We start from the raw sequence: 21,598 nt of genomic DNA, 5'->3' as shown, positions 1-21,598 counted from the left end.
AACAGTAATTTTAAATATAAGAGCAATCCTTTTCCTGATCCTGTAAAGGTTGATTTTCCTTTCATTACAAAGGGAGTATGAAATAGCTCTCATTTGTCTCCTAAAATGTCCGTGTTAGAAATTGGGCTACTGGTTGACTTGGATACCCTGGTCAAGCAGCAATCACAATCCTAGTCAGGGTAAGGCACAAGAAAAACCCAAATTGTCCTGTACTCAAATCCCTGGTAGCCTGACATAGAGCAGTCAGGCTTAACTTAAAGGCAATGTGTAGAATATTTGTGCAACACTTCAAACTGTAAAAAATAGAGCAAGATTTAATAAATAAAGCAAAACCAAAACAACAAACAACCAATCAGTAGAACCGTAGATATTGAATTTCAACGTTTTTAGGGGAAATAGCAACAAATGGCACACAGTGCCAACTGTGGTTATCTCGTTGTCCCGGACCGAAACCAAGTCACCTGTTCAGGCAAACTACGATGGAGCGTGGGCCAGCTACAGGGACCCAGTTAGGCCCACTGAACAAAAGTACATTCGATCCTGTTTTGCAGAGTAATGCGTAGATCTGCGTTGAAGATGCATTGCGCAGCGGAGGTGATGCAATGGTTCCGTGATGCGGCGAAGCTGTTGTGTGAGGTCCTGGTGCAGTCTACATCGAGGATCCCGTTGATGGGGCTTGGGAAGAGAAGTCCTGTGTAGGTGACAGCCGCGTAGTTGGGGTGATGTGTCAGTTTCAATGAGCTGCGAGGATGCGATGCAGAGTACAGGGTCCTCGTCGAGGCTGTCATTAATGAGGGATGCGGGGCCTGTGCCGAGGGTGCATCGCACTGTGGCAGTTCTGAAGGCGATGCGCCTGCGGCGGCAATACAAGTCTTTTCTGATAGATCAAATCCAAGTACCAGTGGCGATGCATCGGTTGTGCTTGTGGTTGCACCGCGCAGTAGAGGAGATGTGTCAGTTCCGCTGGTACCACAGAGACTGGAAAAGCACTGTTAGCCCACTTCCAATTGTCGAGGACTGGGATAAATCCACTTTTCAGGGTAGACTCACAGATGGTGGAGTCCAGGTGCAGATCCAAGGTTGTTGGAAACCTGTTATATCCCTGAGCTTCAGATCAGGAGGTCGGTCAACTATCACTTGGAGCCATTCTGGGTTCAAATGATGCAGGTCGAGTCCTTCTCACCCAGGCAAGAGGACAGCAGGAAGCAGGTCAGCACAGCAGGGCATCAGTTCCTTCAGAACAGCAGTCCAGCGGAGTGGCAGTCCTTGTAGCAGCACAGCAGTCTTTCTTCTTGGCAGAGGATCCACAGGTCCAGAAGTGTACTGACGCAGTGGTGTCTGAGGTCCTTGTTTTATACACAGTCATGTCTTTGAAGTGGGAAGAAGCTTCTAGAGGCATGCCTTTGAAGTGCACAGATGTCCTGGCTTTCCTGCCCTGTCTCCAGACTAACTATAGGGGGTATGAAGCCCTTTGTGTGGAGGCAGGTATAAATGAAGCTGGGCCCAGCTCCTTCCACCCATCCTGCTAGTGATGTCCCATCCAGTCACACCTAACCTCCCATTGTGTGTTACTATCTAGGAGGAACAAACAAAGCCCAAGTGTCAGCTATGCAGAGTCATGTGACCAGAGACTAACTGTAGACACCAAATGGTTAAGGCACACAAAGGCAAAGTTTCTAAAAGTGGCATTTTCATAATTGTAATTTAAAAATTTGACTTCACCATAAATTAGGATTTTAAATTAGGATTCCAGAGAAACCACACATGAAGCAGTTATCTCTTCCCATTGGGAAATCACACTTACAAAATGTAATAAGGCATCACCAATGTTATCCTATGCTAGACATAGACCTTTCGAATTTAAGATATTTTAGTATAAAATAGAACAAAATGTTTGTTAGGATCACAGTTAATGTAGTAGTTCAAGTTCAAGTTAAACTTTATTTCAGTTATCAGAGTAACCAAAAACTTACATCACAAAAAAGCTGACTCAATATAACAAAGCATAAAAGGAAATGGAAACCTCACAAGCAGCAACATATAATGCGACAAAAATTAGAGTATAGGAGGGTCACCAACATATAACAAAAGAAAAAGTTTCAGTCGTCCCACTTTTTGGGTATCCCATGGCCAGCAATGATACAATCGAGTAAAGTGCAAGTGCCAAAACTAAATAGATAAAGAATACTCACAGGCTGATAATAAATGCAATAATAAGAGGGTCTAAAATTGATTGAATAATTAATTTTAAGGTTAAACAGACCACAACGATTTAAACAGCACTAAATTCCTTTTCTTGACCGCACACAGTTGAAAAAAAGACCATAATTTAATACAATTAGACTGTGAGTCCAACAGTTGCATATATTTCAAGTCCATCTTCGAGCATCTAATGCTCATTTCCTAATAACTGGAAGTAAAAACCATTTACTAAAATCAGGATAAAATGTAAAGAAAAAAATTAAATGAAGCAGACTCTGGGGTAAGGATTCATTGCTTGGGCACAGCAATATTTTAGAGGGGTGGGACTGGTCCAAAGGAAAGACCAAGCGTCATCTGACAGTGTGTTAGCAGCATCCTATCCCAAGAGCAGCCAATCCACTCCAAATATGGTTTCAGTTAATATAGTAAAAATAAAACAAGCATGCTCCATTAACAAAATTCCCTAATCAAAATTTGTTTGGGAAGAATGACAAAAAAAGGTGTCAGTTAAGAACCAGATGAAGAGTTCTTATGAGAGAATCAACGAGCAAGCATGACGCCTTTGTATAAAAAACTGAAAGCTTTTCTGTTCACAGACATCAGCAGACAATTTAGCAGTGCCTTAGTAGGGCAGCCTCCCATGAAGAAAGTCATCAGAATCTCAAAGGCGAGTCTCCAGTCAAAGAATTGGAAAACAATTTGCTGTCTACTCTAGGAAAACACATTAAAATAAACAAAATAGTCTATGCTGCAACATTATTTTCTTTCATCTTCTTCATCCTCCAATAGAATATCAGCAAACACCTGGGAGTAAGCAAACTCCCTTTTTCTCATAGGATCACACTAAGCTTTCAGACAGTAGACCTTTAAAAGTTACAGCCATGATATTTTGTGATCCAGGCGGTTTTTCCCAAGAATCAGTCTTTCGACCGACACCTCTCTTACGAGTGAGAAGTCAATATTAGTTGTCTAAAACACAACACATGCCTATTCACTAACTGACAAAAGGCTTCTGAAAAAATCCTCATTTATGAGAAAAACATTGTGTTCAAACAACTATTCAGTGTGAAAAACAGGCTTTCAGTGTTATTGCATTATTTGTAAGTTAACATGGCATCGACAGTTAAGCTAACTTAAATAGGAACTTATGTATTCAGTAGGCCTGTATAATTTAATTATGATTACCTACTATAAATGTTGCACTTAGAATGTCTTTATTTAAACGTAAGCTTTTCATACTATAAAATACAGTTCACATCAACATTATCGTAACACTTTCCTAAACAGTATCACTGTTTGATGCTTAACTCAGTTATTCTTTCTACCCTTACTTCTTGTAGCACCACTATTCTGCCTTCTCGTCTCCACTTGCTACTGTGCCTAAATCCTCTATCTTTATTGTTCCAAGTAACAGACCAACCACTCCTGTGTGGAAGATCTTGCAATTATCCACAAAGATGCTCCAGCGTCTCCTTATAGATCTGAAGAAAATACTTATGTCTCCTCTGTTACAGAGGTAAGCTGCCCCACAGTCAGTCCAATAGCAATATTTTCCACTGTTATCTTTAACCAATGCTTAGCCCTGCTGGTACTCAAAAAAATATATAAATCTAGAAGTGAGTTTTCAGACCCATCTGGGGGACAGGGCAAATCCTTGACCATGATGGCTGATGCTCAAACTAAGAAAGGAAGGCCAAATTTAGACCTTGTACTATCTACCACAGGTTCACCTACTTTGAATGTAAGAGTTTAAATAAACAACCCTAGGAGAGGAATCTCAGTCACTGATTTGCAGCTCCAAAAGGCACGGGACACAAACAAAATGTGGAAGTCCATGAGTTTACTGGGAGTGAAGTAAGATACCAGGGAGAAGAGCAGCTCAGTCACACAGGGATCTTTCTGTACAGATGACAAGTGAGAATAATGTTCCCCACTATGAAATCTTTGACTTTAACCTAGAGCGCAATAAAGCATTTACAACCTTAACTCAGCAAATTGCTTTCAAATATCTGATAAATAAGGAGCCAGCTAAAGGAAAGGGACAGTAATTTGGATGAGGTAGATACTCCAAATGATGTTATTATATCGCTCTGTGTCTATGTCCTTCTTAAAGAGAAACACCATACAGTATATGGAGAACCATGGCTCTCTCTCAAATCTTAAGTGGTCTGCAATTCCAAAGGGAGATCAAACCGCAGGGCCTGTGGAAAAAATGAAACCTTTAAGAGCTGCTATAACTGGGGTGGGAGATAACCTCCACTCCTCCGGCAAGGTTGACAGAGTTTTGGCCAGTCCACGTTACACATGTAAAGTGGAGTTCTGGCCAAATTTCACCAACTGCCGCTTGGCAGGGTTTTTTGCTCACAGGTGGCTCGCCAACCGTAAATTGCCACGTGCGAGTGAAAACTGCCATCCCCTAGCACGATTTTCGGGCACAAGGAGAGCACCCGGCAGTCGTGACCATTCATGGTGAGAAAAGCTGCAGCTCGAGTATAAAATGTTCTCGAGCAGCAGCAAAGAATCAGCGCCCTCTAGCGTGCCGTGTGGTGCCATTCACCCAGATTTTTCGGAATGGAACAAGCTCCTGATGTTAAAAATCAGTGTGAGCAGCGTGACGTGCCAATTTCCACCCGTTCGCAGAACTCCACGGAATCTCACAGACTGTTTATGTAGCTCTGCGGAATTCCACAGAGTTCCACGGAGTGAAGCTCCGTGACTTCCACCCACCCCTAGTTATAACTAACAATTTATGACTTAATATTCTTACAACCGAAAATGCACAGCACAGTAATTCTTCCAAAACAGTCAAAAACAATGGGATGAGCTCGACCACTACAGAATACATTTTAACCGGCTGAGGAGATATGTTTGTTGGAAATAACAAATTGTGCGAAAAAGATTTCAGTTTATTTGTGGACAATATCTAGGGTTCCATATGGGACACAATGGGAGATTCAAGACAATAAGAGATAAGTTAAAAGTAAGACAAAACAGGACAACAGATATTTCGATAAGAGGGACATCTATAGTTATGCCCCTTTGCCTGCTGATTTAGTTGGGGCTCACCAAATAGGTCAAGAAAATTAAGCTATGCTGGTGGAACATTTTACTTCGGTCTACCATGGTCCCCTGCCTCCGACCACCTATAAGACTGGTGGCAATTTAGAGGTGTGTAAAAATAATTTGCATGTGGGGATATGCAAAGGGGCAGATTTATGATAACTGGTGCATCCCCAGGGATGCGCCAGTTATTTTGCGCCGCTGCTCCGCCACCCATGGTGCGCCGCATTTACAATGCGGCGCACCATGGGGCAAAAATGGCACAGATGCGTGCCGCATCTGTGCCGTAAAGGTGCCGCATTGCTGGAGTTGCGTCGCAAGCGCGACACAGCTCCAGCAAGGCTCGGGGGTGCCCCATCTTTACAATGCTGCGTCAAGACCTACGCCTGCTTCAAGCAGGCGCAGGGTTTTGACGCAGCATTGGCCTGAAAGTGACTGAGTGAAATCTTATAGATTTCACTCAGCCACTTTTGCGAGGCGCACCTGCCCCGGAACGCCCACCCTGCGCCGGAACGCCCACAAGTGGCGCACGGCTTTACAACGTGACGCATCTGCCTAGATGCGTCACGTTGTAAATGGGTCGTAGGGATGCACCACGTTTACGCCGCAGTTGCGTGATGCAAACGTGGCTCATTCCCATCATAAATCTGCCCCATAGTATTTTTCTAGCACTTACTGAGTTCACAGACAGCACTGTTTTTCTAACTTCACAAATCTCTATAAACTGCTTGTTGGGAGGTTGCAGCTGTATAATGAGGAAGTGAGAGGATATGGCCTAATGGATGGAGTGGTCGACCTTGGAGCTGGGAAATCGGGGTTGATTTTCAGCAGGGATGCTCAACATCCTTTGATTCTGTGCAAATCACTTCATCTTCACATGCTTAACAAAATGAATGAGTCGATCTGTAATCCAACTGGTGCTCATGTAAAGTGTTGTTACCTTTGGGTCGAGTTTGTGCTAAATAAAACTCCCCTCCCAAAAAAAGTGCTCCAGGCAAAATTGTATTTTGTCTACTGGTGCACTCCCAATGCATTGAAAACATACATTAACAGGCAGTTTGCGGTGATTTAATATTATCACTAAGTGATGTCCTAAGGATCCGTCCGAGATATAAGTGTTCAGAGTGTATTACCCCAATTCAGAATAGTGAGGTGTATTTATTGCAACTCTTCAAAGGCAGAAATGAGGCACAACAAATGGAATCAGGCAGAAGCAATGTACCCGCAGGTTCCTTTGTTACGGAGTGTAATTTCCCACTCACTTGCCAGATGAGAACAAGACAGTTATAAGCTACACAAATGAAGGAACTTCGTTCATAGTCAGTCAAAATAGCAGCACCTGCCAAGTCAATTTGCAGGCAAATTATGGACATATGAAATTTAGATTAAGACTTACATTCATTAGAAATGTATCCTCAATCCATTTATTATACAAAGAGACAACTGAGTGCAAGATCCCTTCAGCTTCAGAGTTCTTGCCTTTTCTGAATGTAACTATCCAAGCATGCCGAACTGTGCTGCATTTTTAAAATAAATTATTCCATGTTTAATTAAGGGCTGTGATGTAGATAAGATAACATTTTCTCGGCATACATACATTTTCAATCAAAGCAATCAAGGGATCAGGGGAGTACATGCAATTTTCTATGGATGCAAGCGAGAGATCTCCTTGCATACAGATAAAAGTGTCGAATGTGGGCCATCGTATTCTAGGACTAAATATACTAGAAAGAGTCAAGTAACAATTAGCTTCCTGGTGTCAATTGATGGAACCGGTAAAAGAGAAGTCGTCTATCCATGTTGGATGAGAATCCTTAAATGGGAAGCGGAAGACCTTTTTATGTCTGCATTATTAATTCACTGGAGAAATGTATTTCTTCTTTAAACAAACGCCGACGACACCCAGCTGATCCTCTCCCTGACCAACGACCCCGATGCCGCCAGAACCAACCTACATGAAGGGATGAAAGACGTAGCCGAGTGGATGACGACCAGCCGCCTGAAACTGAACTCAGACAAGACGGAAGTCCTCATCCTGGGCTCCTCGCCCTCCGCCTGGGACGACTCCTGGTGGCCCCCCGCCTTGGGAACCGCACCCAAACCTACAGACCACGCACGCAACCTGGGCTTCATCCTGGACTCCTCCCTCTCCATGACCAGACAAGTCAACGCCGTCTCCTCGTCGTGCTTCAACGTCCTGCGCATGCTATGGAAGATCTTCCGGTGGATCCCCATCGAGACCAGGAAGACGGTCACCCAGGCCCTCGTCACCAGCCGACTGTACTACGGCAACGCCCTCTACGCCGGAACCACCGCCAAGCTCCAGAAGAGACTCCAGCGGATCCAGAACGCCTCAGCCAGACTCGTCCTCGACATCCCCCGACGCAGCCACATCTCCGGACACCTGAGAGACCTTCACTGGCTCCCGGTCAACAAGAGAATCACCTTCCGTCTCCTCACCCACGCGCACAAAGCCCTACACGACCAAGGCCCGAGTTACCTGAACAACCGCCTCAACTTCTACGCTCCCAAACGGCATCTCCGATCTACCAGTCACGCCCTCGCCGCCGTCCCCCGCATCCGAAGAGCGACAACAGGAGGAAGGTCCTTCTCCTACCTGGCCGCCAAGACCTGGAACTCCCTCCCGACCGTCCTGCGCCTGACCCAAGACCACCTCTCCTTCAGGAAGAAGCTCAAGACCTGGCTGTTCGAGCAGTAGCGGACCCCCTCTCCCCAAGCGCCTTGAGACCCTCCGGGTGAGTAGTGCGCTTTATAAATGCCTTTGATTGATTGATTGATTGATTGAAAATAAAATAAAATAAAAGTAATTTGTCAAATGACAGCCTTTGCAATCCACGTTTGCATTTTGTATACATGACGTGCGTTAGCCAGCCAATGATTGATTATTACCTAGAGAAATTCCATCCACAGATGTTTTAGTCTATAAGTTATGCTGGTAAACATAAGAGCCACCTTATTTTGCAGTTCTCAAACCTACGCCTCAAAAATGTCAGATACGATAATGTATACTTGTGTGACTGTCTCCCTTATCCCATGTTCTTTTCCAGCTTAATAAATCTGGATGAAAATGAGATCCAACTAAGAAAGGGGCGAAATAATAATCCACATTTGTAAAGCGCATTCAATCACCCATAAGGGTCTCTAGGTTCTGGGGGCCATCGGGAAGATTAAACAAGCTATTGCCCTGAGTCACATGGTGCTGGGCTAATCTGCCGCCAGCACCAGGGATCGAACCGTTATCCCCAGAATATGGAGTCAGTCGCCCTGGCAGCAGCGCCACACCTCTTCTAACAGTGTGAGTGTTCATTTAACCATGCGTTTTGTGGCCACTGGTGCACTCCTGTCCCCCTCGGCTTGACTCTTCTTTGAATTGGGGACTGAAATGGAGGCCTCCTTCAGGGTAGCCAACACCAGCATTCAACTCCAGGACCGGTGGGACTTCTGGTTGACTGTGATCACACAATCAGCAGTGGCAGTTGTGATCTCCACGCCAAATTCATCAAGGTGATGTATTTGGGGCAGATGTGGCCTCAGGGACTGATCATGACTTTTTGCTTTTGCAGCAGCGTGTTTTAGGCCTATGCAGAATTTGAATTATGCTGGAGTAATTGAGGTAATTTAAGTAATTCTGCGTTACTCTTTGATGAGGAATTACTGGTCATTACGCAATTACTCCTCCTTGCATAATTAAGAGTAATTTGGGGGGAAAATCCTAACATTAGGGCACATCCTCCGAGCACAAGCAGCCATCCGTGCTCACTATTTATGTTCTGTTGCATTTAGCGCTGTTTCTTAGAACAAAATGCATCCTTACATCCATTTTGAAACACAAGGGGGCATTTTGAATACAAATTTGTGTTAAATGCAGAATTACTCTTCTTGGGTAATTCGAAATGATCTCAAAAAATGGTTAGGTAATTGTGCGTGACTATGCTACACTAAAGTTTGAGAGTTATGCCCAACCCTAGTGTTTTCCCCCTCCTTATATGCAGCAGCAGTATTTTGAGCACATGGCAGACTCCTTGTGCTTCACATGGTTACATGCTTTGGGCACCATCTTGATTAGGCTCACTCGTAAACTACACTCAGAGACCTGCTGGTCCACTTGGGTTGTCAGCTTTCGCTGGGGCTCCTCGTGTCGGGAAGATGCCGAGTTTCTCCTCCAGGACGACCCCTCCTCCTGCTGAGCCAGTATTCTCATTTCCTCCTTCAGCAGGCAGCCAGGCATACTGGCCTCTATGCTTTCTAGGCAGACTCTTAGCTCCTCTAGCAGGCAGAGTTAAGTTCAGGTGATGCCCCCTCAACACTGGAAGGCTGGCTGTGAAGCAGACACCAGTAGTGTTTGCACAGAAGCTTCTAAAGTACTCTAAGGAGGATGCCCTTTCTTGGTCAAGAAGAACTTGGGTCTTGAACAAAGTGGGGTAGTTTGTTTCAAACATTTATACACCTGCGCCAGAAAGCAGATGAGGATCAACGGGAAACATCCTTTACAACACAACTTTTACAACGCAAACCATTACAACGCATTGCGCTGGGGGGCGCTCTAGGATAGGGAATAGGTTTAATTTACTATCCAACACCTTCCCTACTATCCACGGGGCCCGGAGTTGGAATAGTAAATTAAACTATTCACTATCCAGCGCCCCAAAGCATTATGCGTTGTAAAGGCATGAGTTGTAAAAGCAGCGTTGTAAAGGCATGCGTGGTAAAAGCATGCGTTGTAATGTCATACATCCGGATCGACTGCCTGTGGCTTGAGAAACAATTTGGGTAGATCCTCTTTCAAATATCATATTCAGGCTGCACTCCAGATGAAGCAATTGTGCAAAGTCCACGGTCTGGGGGAAGCTGTCCTCATTTTCTATCATGTGCCGAACTAAACATGTGGCATTCAGAGTTGGTCACACTTGCCCCATTATTCAGATTCAAACAACACGCAGAGTTCTACTACAATACTTGTGCTACATACGTGCTGCACACTCAAACGCACTCAACATGTACACAGGAAATCAGAGCAAGGTTCTGGGATTCACATCACACGAAACTTTACACCAGTGAGGCCAATAACTCGCAAACACACTCATACCTGAATATAGTCTAGGTACAGTAGGGATTCAAAGCATGGTAAGCTGCCAACACCACTTAATATGATAAACCCAGAACAAATACAACAGTACCTGAATATTACAAGCAGGCCAAAGGACAGCTCCAGGTTCTCTTACTATCATGGAGAGTCATAGTAATAATAATAATAATAATAGCCTTTATTGTATGTGGTAATTTAAAACCATTTCAATTACTAAAAACAAGAAAACTAAATTCACCTATTAAAACAGTATAATCAACATTTGAAACATATAGGGAATGCTACACGGGTTAGCTGATGGAAAGGGGTGTGCTCAAAAGTGCTAGAGCATAGGTGCAGCAAAATGTTTTTCCTTGAATCAGACACCATTAGAGTTGTGACACACTGAAAGGCTTCAATACAGTAAGGGGTACGACCTGTCCTGCCAGCCTAACAAAAAATCAATTAAAATCACTTAAAAAAACACCAAGTCTGCATAAGCATCAAGCCTGCATAAAATTCCCATAAGTGCTAGTGCAACAGGTATAGTAGCAAGATATTCAGCAGAAACAGCAGCAGAGTATTCCCTGAAGTGCGAGTGCTGTCAGCAAGGAAGATTCAGCATTTTAAAATCTTTAACCCGTGTACACATCCAGCCCTGTAAATGCCAGCGTTAAGTCAATAGGAGAAGGAAAAAAACTCGTAAATGTAGTTACGGTGTTATAACCAGATCAATCATTGAACTAATGTCCTTGAGCGTGGAGGAAGCAAGGCCAGGTCTCTCCTGTGCGCCCCAGGGATGAAAGCAGAACCCCCTAGTGAGGCCCCCAGTTGACTAAACCTGTTTGATGCATTATAACACATGTTGCCAACAGGGGGCCTCATTTACAATAGCATGGGGCAGCATGGCGTCGTAAGCAATTTTGCAGCGCTGAGCTGCGTCATTCTAAAAGGGCAGGAATGCATCGTATTTACAAAAATTCCTGTACTAACTCCTGCGTAGGCTCTAAAAAAGAGGCCTAGCACCAATACAGACATGCTTGTGCCATTTTGCAAGGGTGCCTGCATTGCGGGCATAATTGATTTTTGTGCAGAAGCGACAACTTTATGCACAAAATCAATCCATGGAGGAGATTTCCTTCTTCTGGAGCCTCCTTTATAAGTCAGATGAGTTATGGCACCACGCCATGATTCAGGTTTTGATTAATTCCTCAGGCTTTAGTAAAAAAAAATCCTGGTAAGCTGTCCTGCCCAGAATGTGATGTCCTGTTTGAAAAGTGCCTGAGGCAGACCATTAGACCCATGAGCCCCATCCATTCTTGCCTTTGATATTAGGTATTCTAGGCGGCTTGTGTGAAAGAAAGGTCATATCCCTGGCTGGTGGATGCAAAGTGTCTGGATCTTGCGATGGGGCTTGAATAGATACAATAATGCTTTGGGTGCCCCTATCAGACAGACAGACTACCTCCCTTGCCAAAAAAGGACTAGCAAGGAAGGATGCTCATTCTGGTTCTGTAATGTTTGCGCAGCCCAGCCCCCATGGTCATTCATTTGCTTATTCACCAGGTCCCAGAAAATTCTTGCTAGTGCAGAGGAGTGTTGTCCAGAAATACTCTAAATGTTTTCTTTTTTCTGAAAGATTCCTTGCCTGTAAGTTTTCTGTGCTGACTTGAATACATGTGCTCCTGGGTTCGTACGAACACTCTGCAGAGCCTTGTTACGGGCTTTCTTTAAGTCCTTAATCACGGGTGAATTAATTGTTATGTTGGAAGAGCAATACCAATGGACTGACCGATGGAGCTCTGCAAGCAATCAAATGATAATCTAATCGAATGATAAAAGGCTCATCCCACAGTAATCGGGGACCTATTATAGGCCCCAGCTTCAGCTAGGTGCTTAATGCATTGTTTCATGACAGTGAAACTGATAGAGGCACTCCACTTAAGATACTTGAGATTCTCAGTGCTTGTTCCTCAGCACATGGCACTTGCCAAGGCATGATGAGATAAGTTGGAAGTTATAGTAGTGATCTGTGGGCAATAGTCGCTCTCTACCTATGGAACAATGTGGTAGTTTTCTATAAAAGAGAACATTTCTGTGTTACAGATGGTATTGTTAAAGGAAGAATCAGATTTTCTCATCGGTTCTCAACCAATTTGGAAGTGTTTCTTGCGGCAACCACTCATGCAATCATTTATTGCCCACTCTGTTAAGCTGCGAGACTAAGTATTCGCCCAACAAACTTTGTGGACAGCCCCTTGGCTTAGATTTTTTGGTGATGTTTTGTAATCCAACAGTCTGTCTGGGGGCAATCCCTGGCTAAATCACACAAAAGTTGTATTTAAGGGTTACATGTTGGCCTCTTCTCCCTTGTACTTGGGTTGATGTAAACGTTAATCAACAAAAGGGAGTGCTACGATCTCCAGTTGCTGATTTTTATTCCTAGAAGCCAATTCTCCTGTAATGTTATTGGATCAATGTTCTATCCTAGCATCAATGAGGTGTATATGGATTGCCCACTTTTTGGTCTGCTGTGCTTATGCTCCCTGAGGGCTGGCTTCCAGGACTCAAGGTAGCCTTTTATTGGGCAGAGCTTTGATTTCATGGTTGTTTAAAAACATAATTAGATCTAGTGACTTTAGTTTCTGAAGAATAACATTGATGTTCAAAGAGCACAGGGATAACTGAGGCGGCTTGGAGCAAGGGGATATCTGGGGGTTATTTCAATCAGAGCGTCAGGCAGCCAGTTCCAATCTTTCCCTGTGAAGTCAGTGGTTGACACCATTTGCTCACTACATTTTGTGATGACACAGTTCATGGGACGTTTTTTAAGATTGAATATGGTTTCATCCCACAGGGCAGTATAGGGGTTTGCAGTTTAGTGAGTACAGTGGGAACTGGTCTTGATGCCCCACGTGTAAAATATCTCTGATCTGGATAATATTAATTGCGCATGGGATGGCGAAATGAATGTTGCTAATGTGGGTCTTGAGGTTTTAGAACTTTTGGGGGTGGGGGGAGATTTGATTGATACAATATCACATGACATCAAAGTACTCAGTCCGGGAATGGTCTTGAAGAACCTTAAGAAGTTCCTCCTGTTTAAAATATCGTTGGGGCCTTGTGAATGATACTCTTTTGAGCATTGCATGGCTGTTTCTTGCTGTGGACCACAGGGCCTGAGTTGATTCTGGTCCACCGGGTGTGACACCAGTATGGTTCCCTGCTGAGCCTCCTGTGAATGATAATGTGAGTGCTCGATTTTATGTGTTGGTTCCAACTGAGGGATCAAAGGTCCCTGGTTCTTTGTTATTGTTACATGAAGGGGATCCTTCCGGGTTGCTTTCAGCTACAGTTAGAGGCCTGATTTGTTCAGTTGGAATTTCTCGGATAGTCAACTGTATGTGTTCCCATGAGCCTGCGGTAGTGGTCCATGCTATTGCTTCTACTTTGCTTATGCTTGAGTGTCTGGTCGATTGAGTTTGCCCCGTCCACTCAGACATGCGATGGTAAACCTTGATATTGTAGGTTCTTTGCATGCACCTGATTGTCTGGGCAACTGACTCAGCCCATCACCAGGAGGGCATGCAATGACTTAGGCCAGCAGTTGCTGCATAGACCTGCGGGGCCAGTGTTAGAGTAGGCGGTGACTGTTGAGGGCCACTTTCTTCACTGTTGAGTTGAACAGGCTCTGTTCTTCTGCTTGCAAACAGCAGAAATAAGTTGAGAATTGCAGAAGAAGTATTACTATTTGTCTTATTTCACTGTTTTCTGAGTCTTTTCTTTTCCATCTTATTAAGGGGGCTTGGTGGTGCTTACTAGAGGTACCTGTTGGGCTACTTGGCCCCTAGGGGACCTCTGGATTGAAGAGAAATTAATTCCCCAACTTAAAACGTGCCACAGGGCATGTTTGCACACATATCACCTCAAGCCCCACCCCCTACCTTCACCACTGTGCAAACGCATCCTGTAGCACGTTCTAAGTTGGGGGATTAAGTCCCCTTGCATATTGCAGGTTCCTGGGGGCCAATTAGCCCACCAGGAACCTCTAGCATGCGCCAGGGGGCTGCGTTGCAGAGAGGTGTAACAAGGGGCATGGCCTCATTACACCTCTCTGCAATGCAGCCCCCTGGCGCGTTTCCAGAGGGGGAACTAAATCCCCGTGAATACTGGGGTTCCCTGGGGGCCAATTAGCTAACCAGGAACCTCCAGTATGCACCAAGGGGCTGCTTTGCAGAGAGGTGTAAAAAGAAGCGTGGCCTCATTACACCTCTCTGCAACGCAGCCCCTGGCGCGTTTCCCGAGGGGGAACTAAATCCCCTTGAATACTGGGGGTCCCTGGGGGCCAACTTGCCCACCAGGAACCTCCAGTATGAGCCAGGGGGCTGCGTTGCAGAGAGGTGTAAAAAGGGGCTTGGCCTCATTACACCTCTCTGCAACGAAGCCCCCTGGCGCGTTTCCAGAGTGGGAACTAAATCCCCTTGAATACTGGGGGTGCCTGGGGGCCAAGTAGCCCACCAGGGACCTCCAGTATGTGCCAGGGGGCTACGGAGAACAGTTCTTCGGGGTCCTGCAATCGAGGGCGTTGCAGGTACCAAGCGGGTGCCTAGCATTCAGGGTGGTGTGCCATCTTGCTACCACCCCCCTACCGAGATCCATGGCGTTCTAAATTTTAGCGCCCCCCAATAAACTTGGTCCCACTCCAACATTTTGGAATCTTAGACAAATATTTCTATTTTTCACACAATTGACCCCAGGTTAGGGTGGGCCCTAGCGCGCCCACACCACTGGGGTTTTGACACACACCACATTACATATATATTTTAAATTCACTGGTCCTGACGAATGCCTGATATAACATTTCACATAGGCTGAAACATGTTCACCGACCTCACGCTAAGATAATAGTGGACTTATAATTCGGTCCGTTATCCTATATAACTATATTTTTTATCCCTGTCCAATGGGTGAAACGAATAAATTCCATTTTTGACTCAATTGGCTTTTTTATTTTTTACTTCACGTTCACAAAAACCAGCTCCGCAGTAATCTGGCGTTGCAGCATACCAGGGTGGCACTCGGCCACTCCTGGTGGGGCCCGATGATGAAGCATGTCACCGACCAGGTCGTTGAGTGAGGGCTTTCAAACAAACCTATTGAGGTTTTTCGCAAGCAACTCAGACTATGTGCTAGACTACTTGTTTGCTCCATTTTGTAGTAATTCTTAGTACTGACGCTCCTACGCTGATCTTTTGTATATATATATATATATATATTCACTGAAAAAACCATAGGTTATAGACCATATATAGTTAGGAATTAGCATTTACAAAACCTTGAAAATTCACTGAAAAAACCATAGGTTATAGACCATATATAGTTAGGAATTAGCATTTACAAAACCTTGAAAATTCACTGCAAAAACCATAGGTTAGAGACCATATATAGTTAGCTGGACATTTTATTGACATAAAACCAATGAAATTCCATATATAGTTAGTTGCACTAACTATATATCGCGCACCCGCAATCCACTGCTGATGATGTCACATATTACATCATTCATGACATGGTCAGTGACATCACTGATGACATCACTGATGACATCTCAAATGACATCACTGATGACATCACTGATGACATCTCAAATGACATCACTGATGACTACATCCAGTGACTGTATAATTCTGTAAAGTTAAAATATGTCTTACATATTGAAGAATGAGTGGATGTATAAGTGTCTGGACGAAGGATTTAGTAGGTGCATGACTGAATGTATGAGTGAGTGATTAAATGTGTCTCACTGAGTGCATGGGTTAGTGACTAAACTGTCTTAATTTGTGCATCATTATGTCTGTTGTTCTGTAAACTGCTGCATGTGTTGATCAGTAGCTATATGAGTAACTATATGGGTTATTGATTGATTGCCCAAGTATTTGTATGGGAGACTGAGTGTGTGTGTGGCTAGCTGGGAGGTGTGTGACTCTGTGCAGATCAATCTGTACTTGTATCAATGATTGTATAAGAAAGTAAGTATGTGTTAGTACATGTTTGAAAATGTAAGGTGCTCTATGTTTAACTGTATAGACAAGAAAATGGAAGTCTCATTGATTCTTTACAGGACTGACTAGGTGTGTAAGTAACTCCATGGATGAGTGGCAGACTGTGAGTGTCTGTATAGGTGTATGAGTGCATATGATAGTGTTGTAAAGATGAGTGATTGTATGTATGAATGATTGTATGGGTGAATGAGTGAAGGTGTGTGTAGACGTAGCAATCAGTGAGTGCGTATGTAGTAACTAGTATTGGTGTGTCAATGGTTTCAAAAATTATACTCTTTTTAACACTGGGTGAAACAGAGGTTATATTAAAATGTGAGGAGATGCATTGTATTGTCACATGAATGATATCATCAGTGATGTGGTCATTGATGTCAAATGAGATGTCATCAGTGATGTCATCAGTGATGTCATTTGAGATGTCATCAGTGATGTCATCAGTGATGTCACTGACCATGTCATGAATGATGTAATATGTGACATCATCAGCAGTGGATTGCGGGTGCGCGATATATAGTTAGTGCAACTAACTATATATGGAATTTCATTGGTTTTATGTCAATAAAATGTCCAGCTAACTATATATGGTCTCTAACCTATGGTTTTTGCAGTGAATTTTCAAGGTTTTGTAAATGCTAATTCCTAACTATATATGGTCTATAACCTATGGTTTTTTCAGTGAATTTTCAAGGTTTTGTAAATGCTAATTCCTAACTATATATGGTCTATAACCTATGGTTTTTTCAGTGAATTTCAATGGTTTTTTAATAGCAAATATCATAAGCTGTCGAATGTCAAGTACGTGGTAAGTAAAAACATTTTCGTGTTTATGCACACTGATCTGCTTTGAATGCTGCCCCCCACCCCTCATTTCTATTAGGAGTACTCTCTCTTTGCAGATAGTGAAGGGTAGTTAACGCAGCCCTTTGCCCCCTTTGTAATCCGTCGTGCCTGCTTCTCTCTCCATTTGATTGATTGTTCTCTTTGGTTCATTCTCTATTTACAAACAAGCACAGAGTCGCAATACTCTGTTTAGTCTTTGCAGATAGCGAAAAACCGTGTAAAAAAACAAAAGGAATCGAGCAAAATCAGTAGGCCACTAATGGGATCTCTTTTTGACCTCGCTAAAATAGAAACATTAGGAACAACCTGTTGAAAATAGCAATGCGTATGTACATAAGCGGCGTTCATTTGTGTTCACAGTACCCCTTGTTGATTGTTTGAATCGAGCATTGAATTGTTCGAAGTTGGTTCTCTTAAGGATCTTCTCTGCCTGCAAACGAGGAAGAATAGGAATATTCTCTCTCCCTTTGCAGATAGTGAAGGGTAGGTAACGCAAGCCTTTAACACGTCGTACCTATTTCATTCCTCATTGATTGATTGATTGTCCGAACATTGACTGTTTGGGAATTAGTTCTTTTTGGAGGTATTCCCTGTTTGCAAATAAACGTAGGAAAATCTTTGCAAGTAGTGAAAGGGTACGTAATGCGGACCTTTCTCCCCCGTTGTAATCTGTCATGCCTATCTACTCCCCACTGATTGATGCACCTGTTTCACCCGGACCATTTACTAGACATACGTCATCTGGCCCGACCAGAGAGCACCCCTAGTGAAAAGGACATATGCAATAATAACGAAGTAATCACTGTATCCTGTTAACAGAAACTTTAGCATGAAACAACCTGGAAAGAAAAGAATAGGAAAACGAAAATCAGTAGGCCACTGATGAACATGAACTTTTATTAAACAACGAACAAAGAAACGATAACATAACGTAATGATAAAACCTATTAATGTCCTAGAAACAAGAAAACGTTAAAATATGCCAGCGGTGAGAGACCAGAAAAACAGTAAGAGAAACCAAATCACCCCTCGCTGTCCCACCGCCTGCCACGCCCAAAAAATCGATAGACTAGGGAAAATGCAAGTCAGTAGAACATCCGCCCCCACTCTGGAAACTTCCAAGGTGGGGCAGGGTTCCGGCTACGCCCAGCCGGGAGCAGCCCATATAAGGCAGGTCCTGCTGCCACGCCTCGGCCAGGAGATCCTAACGTAGGGTGTAGCCGGAGGAGAGGCCGAGACCAGCGGGACCCGGCCAGGGGATTGCCTTTACAACGCTGAACAGTTGCAGGGGGGGGGAATGTCTCCTCGACCCTCCCCTCTCTCTCTCAGTCCGGCCGCGGTGGCCCTTGAGAGTTGCAGGTAGTCCCGCCACATGCTCTTCCAATCCGGCCACCAACGGTCGGGGGGCCGAGGCCGACGGGATCCGGCTGCAGCCGATAAACCAAGAAACCCGTTCATGGGGCCAGAGCCAGGGGCGTCCGGCCGACATCTACCGGAAGCCCGGCCCGAAGACGGACGGGACACTTCTTCTTTCTTGTATAATTGCTGCAACAACCCTGGGGGGGGATGTTTTGCACATGCCTCCGACCCCCCCCCCCCTCGTCCTCATCGCCTGGTCCGGCCATAACAAATCTCAAGCGAGACGCCGTGGGGTGCACTGGGAGGGAGAGACGGTGCGAACAGGCCTCTCCCGCCTCCCCAGTGGAGGCTTCCCAGCTGCACCCTCAGCGCTCCAGGCGCCCGGAAAAGAGTTCTTCCACTGTGGCCATGCTGCAACGTCTCGCCCGGCAGGGTGGAGCCCGTCCGCTCATTTGACCCCGCGATCGCCAGTAGCTACCGAACTCTCAAAATGGCGGTCGACCTGGCAAGAGCGGGCCCAGCATAAAGAAATGGCCCGGTCACTGGTTGACTCCACCACCGTAGTCCTCCACGACCTTGAAGATTCTAGAGGAGCCGCGGGAGTCTCCGACCCCCGATGGGGAATGACTGCCATGATCACCCGTGAGTGACGAAACTGTATCCGCGGGACGTCGGCGCCAGCCTCACTTTGAATTACTAGAATCCTGCAGACCTCACTTCCGGTGAAAGCACAGTGTGACCCGGTAGGTTAAATTGTTGCACCCCCTCCCCTTTTTGACTGATAGTTCAAACCAATGATCCTTTCCTTTGCCCTTTTAACGGAACTTTGGACTGCCTCCCCCTCTTTTACATTTTCTAGAGAAAACAAAACATTAACCACTACATTAGCATAGCAGTTGACACCAGAACTGTTTTCAAATTGAAAACCAACAACATCTTCAACAGAATCCTTTTTGTTTCTGCTGTGACCCTGCTACAGCACAGGCATTGTCCCCAGCAGTAATTCTGCAATGCCGGTAAGAATAGCTGTGGTGCCTACTGGACTCACTCACCCCCGCGGCGCCCCACGCCGTTATTTGCTGGGCGGCAACTTGCTAGACATCACTTTCGTGCCATCTAGATTTCAGCGCGTTCTGCTGCCTTGGAACTATTCGCACAACAGACCGCTACTGACAAGAATATTTCATTATTGGTGCTGTCAATTTCAATAAATCTATTGGATAATTCAAAAGAAATTGCCACGGTCTCTTCGTTGTTTAAATGTTTTTACTGTTTTTGTTTTGTTGTATATATTTATATGTTATTAAAGTTTTATATTCCTACTACTTTGTTGGAGTGCTATATATTTTTAATGTGACACATAATTGTAAAAACTTTGATGTACAAAGAGTCATTCCTGGAATCTTCCGCTTCAGGCTCGGTCCCCTCCCCAATCACAATACAGGATAGTTTTCAGATAGTAGGAACACATGTGGTGTGACGGATCTCATCGGGTGTGGGCCTTGATCTACTATAACTCCTTTGAAGAGGGGTGATTCTTTACAGCTGGGGCCATAAACTACATCTGCAGGGCTAGCTGATAGCCTGGACAATCGGACACAGAGGAAGAGGAGTGTCAGAGGGTGCGGTAGTGAATAGGGCGAAAGGGAGGTGTCGGGCGGGCACAGAGTGTGATTCTCAGGGAAGAGCAGCGCAGATGGGGGGAGGTTTATTGCCCATGCATAAGACAGAGAGCGGGGGTGACCAGTGCCTGGGGAAGATGCTTGCGAGGGTGAGGAGCCATGCTACGAATCGACAGCGTGCAGAGAGTGGGTCTGGTCAAGACATCTAAAATGGCTGCCGTGCACGACAAAAGTGTGGCATTTCAAAAAAGGCAAGATGGCGCAGACAATGTTTTTCAACACTTCCTCATTTCCTTCTAATCGAACGTTAACAGACGTTGGGGCATATTACCAAAGTTAAGCGATATTTATCGCTAACGATGCTTACCAACGAATTTTTTACCGCTAAGCATCGTCAGAAATTATCGAAGATAAACCTTGCTATTATCAAGGTTAATCACAAATGCGATAATAAACGGCCGCAATGCATGAATATCGCTAAAAACTCAGCGATATTCATACATTACCGAGCTAATGCTCTTAGCCATGTTATCCACCTCCCATTGGATAACATGGCTAAGAACTGCTCAGGGCAGGTGTTACTTTTTGGAGATATTCGCGCTTAGCGCGAATATCTCCAAAAGTTGGTAATAGGAGATAGATATCTTGCATGTTGTAATGCAAGTTATTGTGGTATATGGAACTCATACCATAATCTCTCAGGAAAGCAGAAACTGATCCTTTTGGGACCGCCTAAAAAGGCCTAGGGGGTGAGGAGTACTCTACTTTGCCCCCTTTTCACGTTCCGAACTATTTTATTTTACTCTCTTCTGTAATTACACAAAATAGCAGCGATAAGATGCATCGGAGACACACAGTGAGAGAAAGGAGGCCGGAGATGAAGAAGAGATGTCAAATACACATTGGAGATAATATAGTGGCAGAAGGGAAGTAAATATGAGTAAACTTAACATGTAACATAAAAATGTTGCACTCTATACTATAAGTCTCATTTTATACTACAATCACTTCGCTACAACCTCATAAATTAAAAATAAAAATGAATAATGTCTCAAACAATTTTTGATTTCTAAATATAAATTTATTCTTCAGAATTTTCTAAATTTGAAAGAACTAGTAACATGTCTTCATCAGCAATGTCCTCATGAAAAGTCTGCAATAATGATTCTTGTAACTCTATGGTCTCCAAACACTCGATAAATTCGCCATCAAGAGATTGATCAAAAAAATCATTCAAGTCATCTCCTCCTTCTGACAATATTTCATTATTGGTGCTGTCAATTTCAATCAATGTAGTGGAATCATTCAAGTCATCTCCTCGTGACAATATTTCATTATTGGTGCTCTCAATTTCAATCAATGTAGTG

At 44.3% G+C, this 21,598-nt stretch overlaps 1 protein-coding gene across 1 annotated transcript in view; it reads right to left on the bottom strand.

Annotated features, from left to right (window-relative positions):
- The window catches only part of TACR1 (tachykinin receptor 1), a 1,985,090-nt gene that overhangs the window by 61,764 nt on the left and 1,901,728 nt on the right, over positions 1–21,598 (bottom strand). The gene's annotated exons all lie outside the window — the stretch shown is intronic.

The sequence above is a fragment of the Lissotriton helveticus genome, chromosome 11 (genome assembly GCF_964261635.1).
Source record: "Lissotriton helveticus chromosome 11, aLisHel1.1, whole genome shotgun sequence".
In the NCBI taxonomy this organism is placed as follows: Eukaryota; Metazoa; Chordata; class Amphibia; order Caudata; family Salamandridae; genus Lissotriton; species Lissotriton helveticus.
The sequence above is the reverse complement of the archived record's forward strand: the minus strand, read 5'-3'. Positions and strand labels throughout refer to the sequence as shown.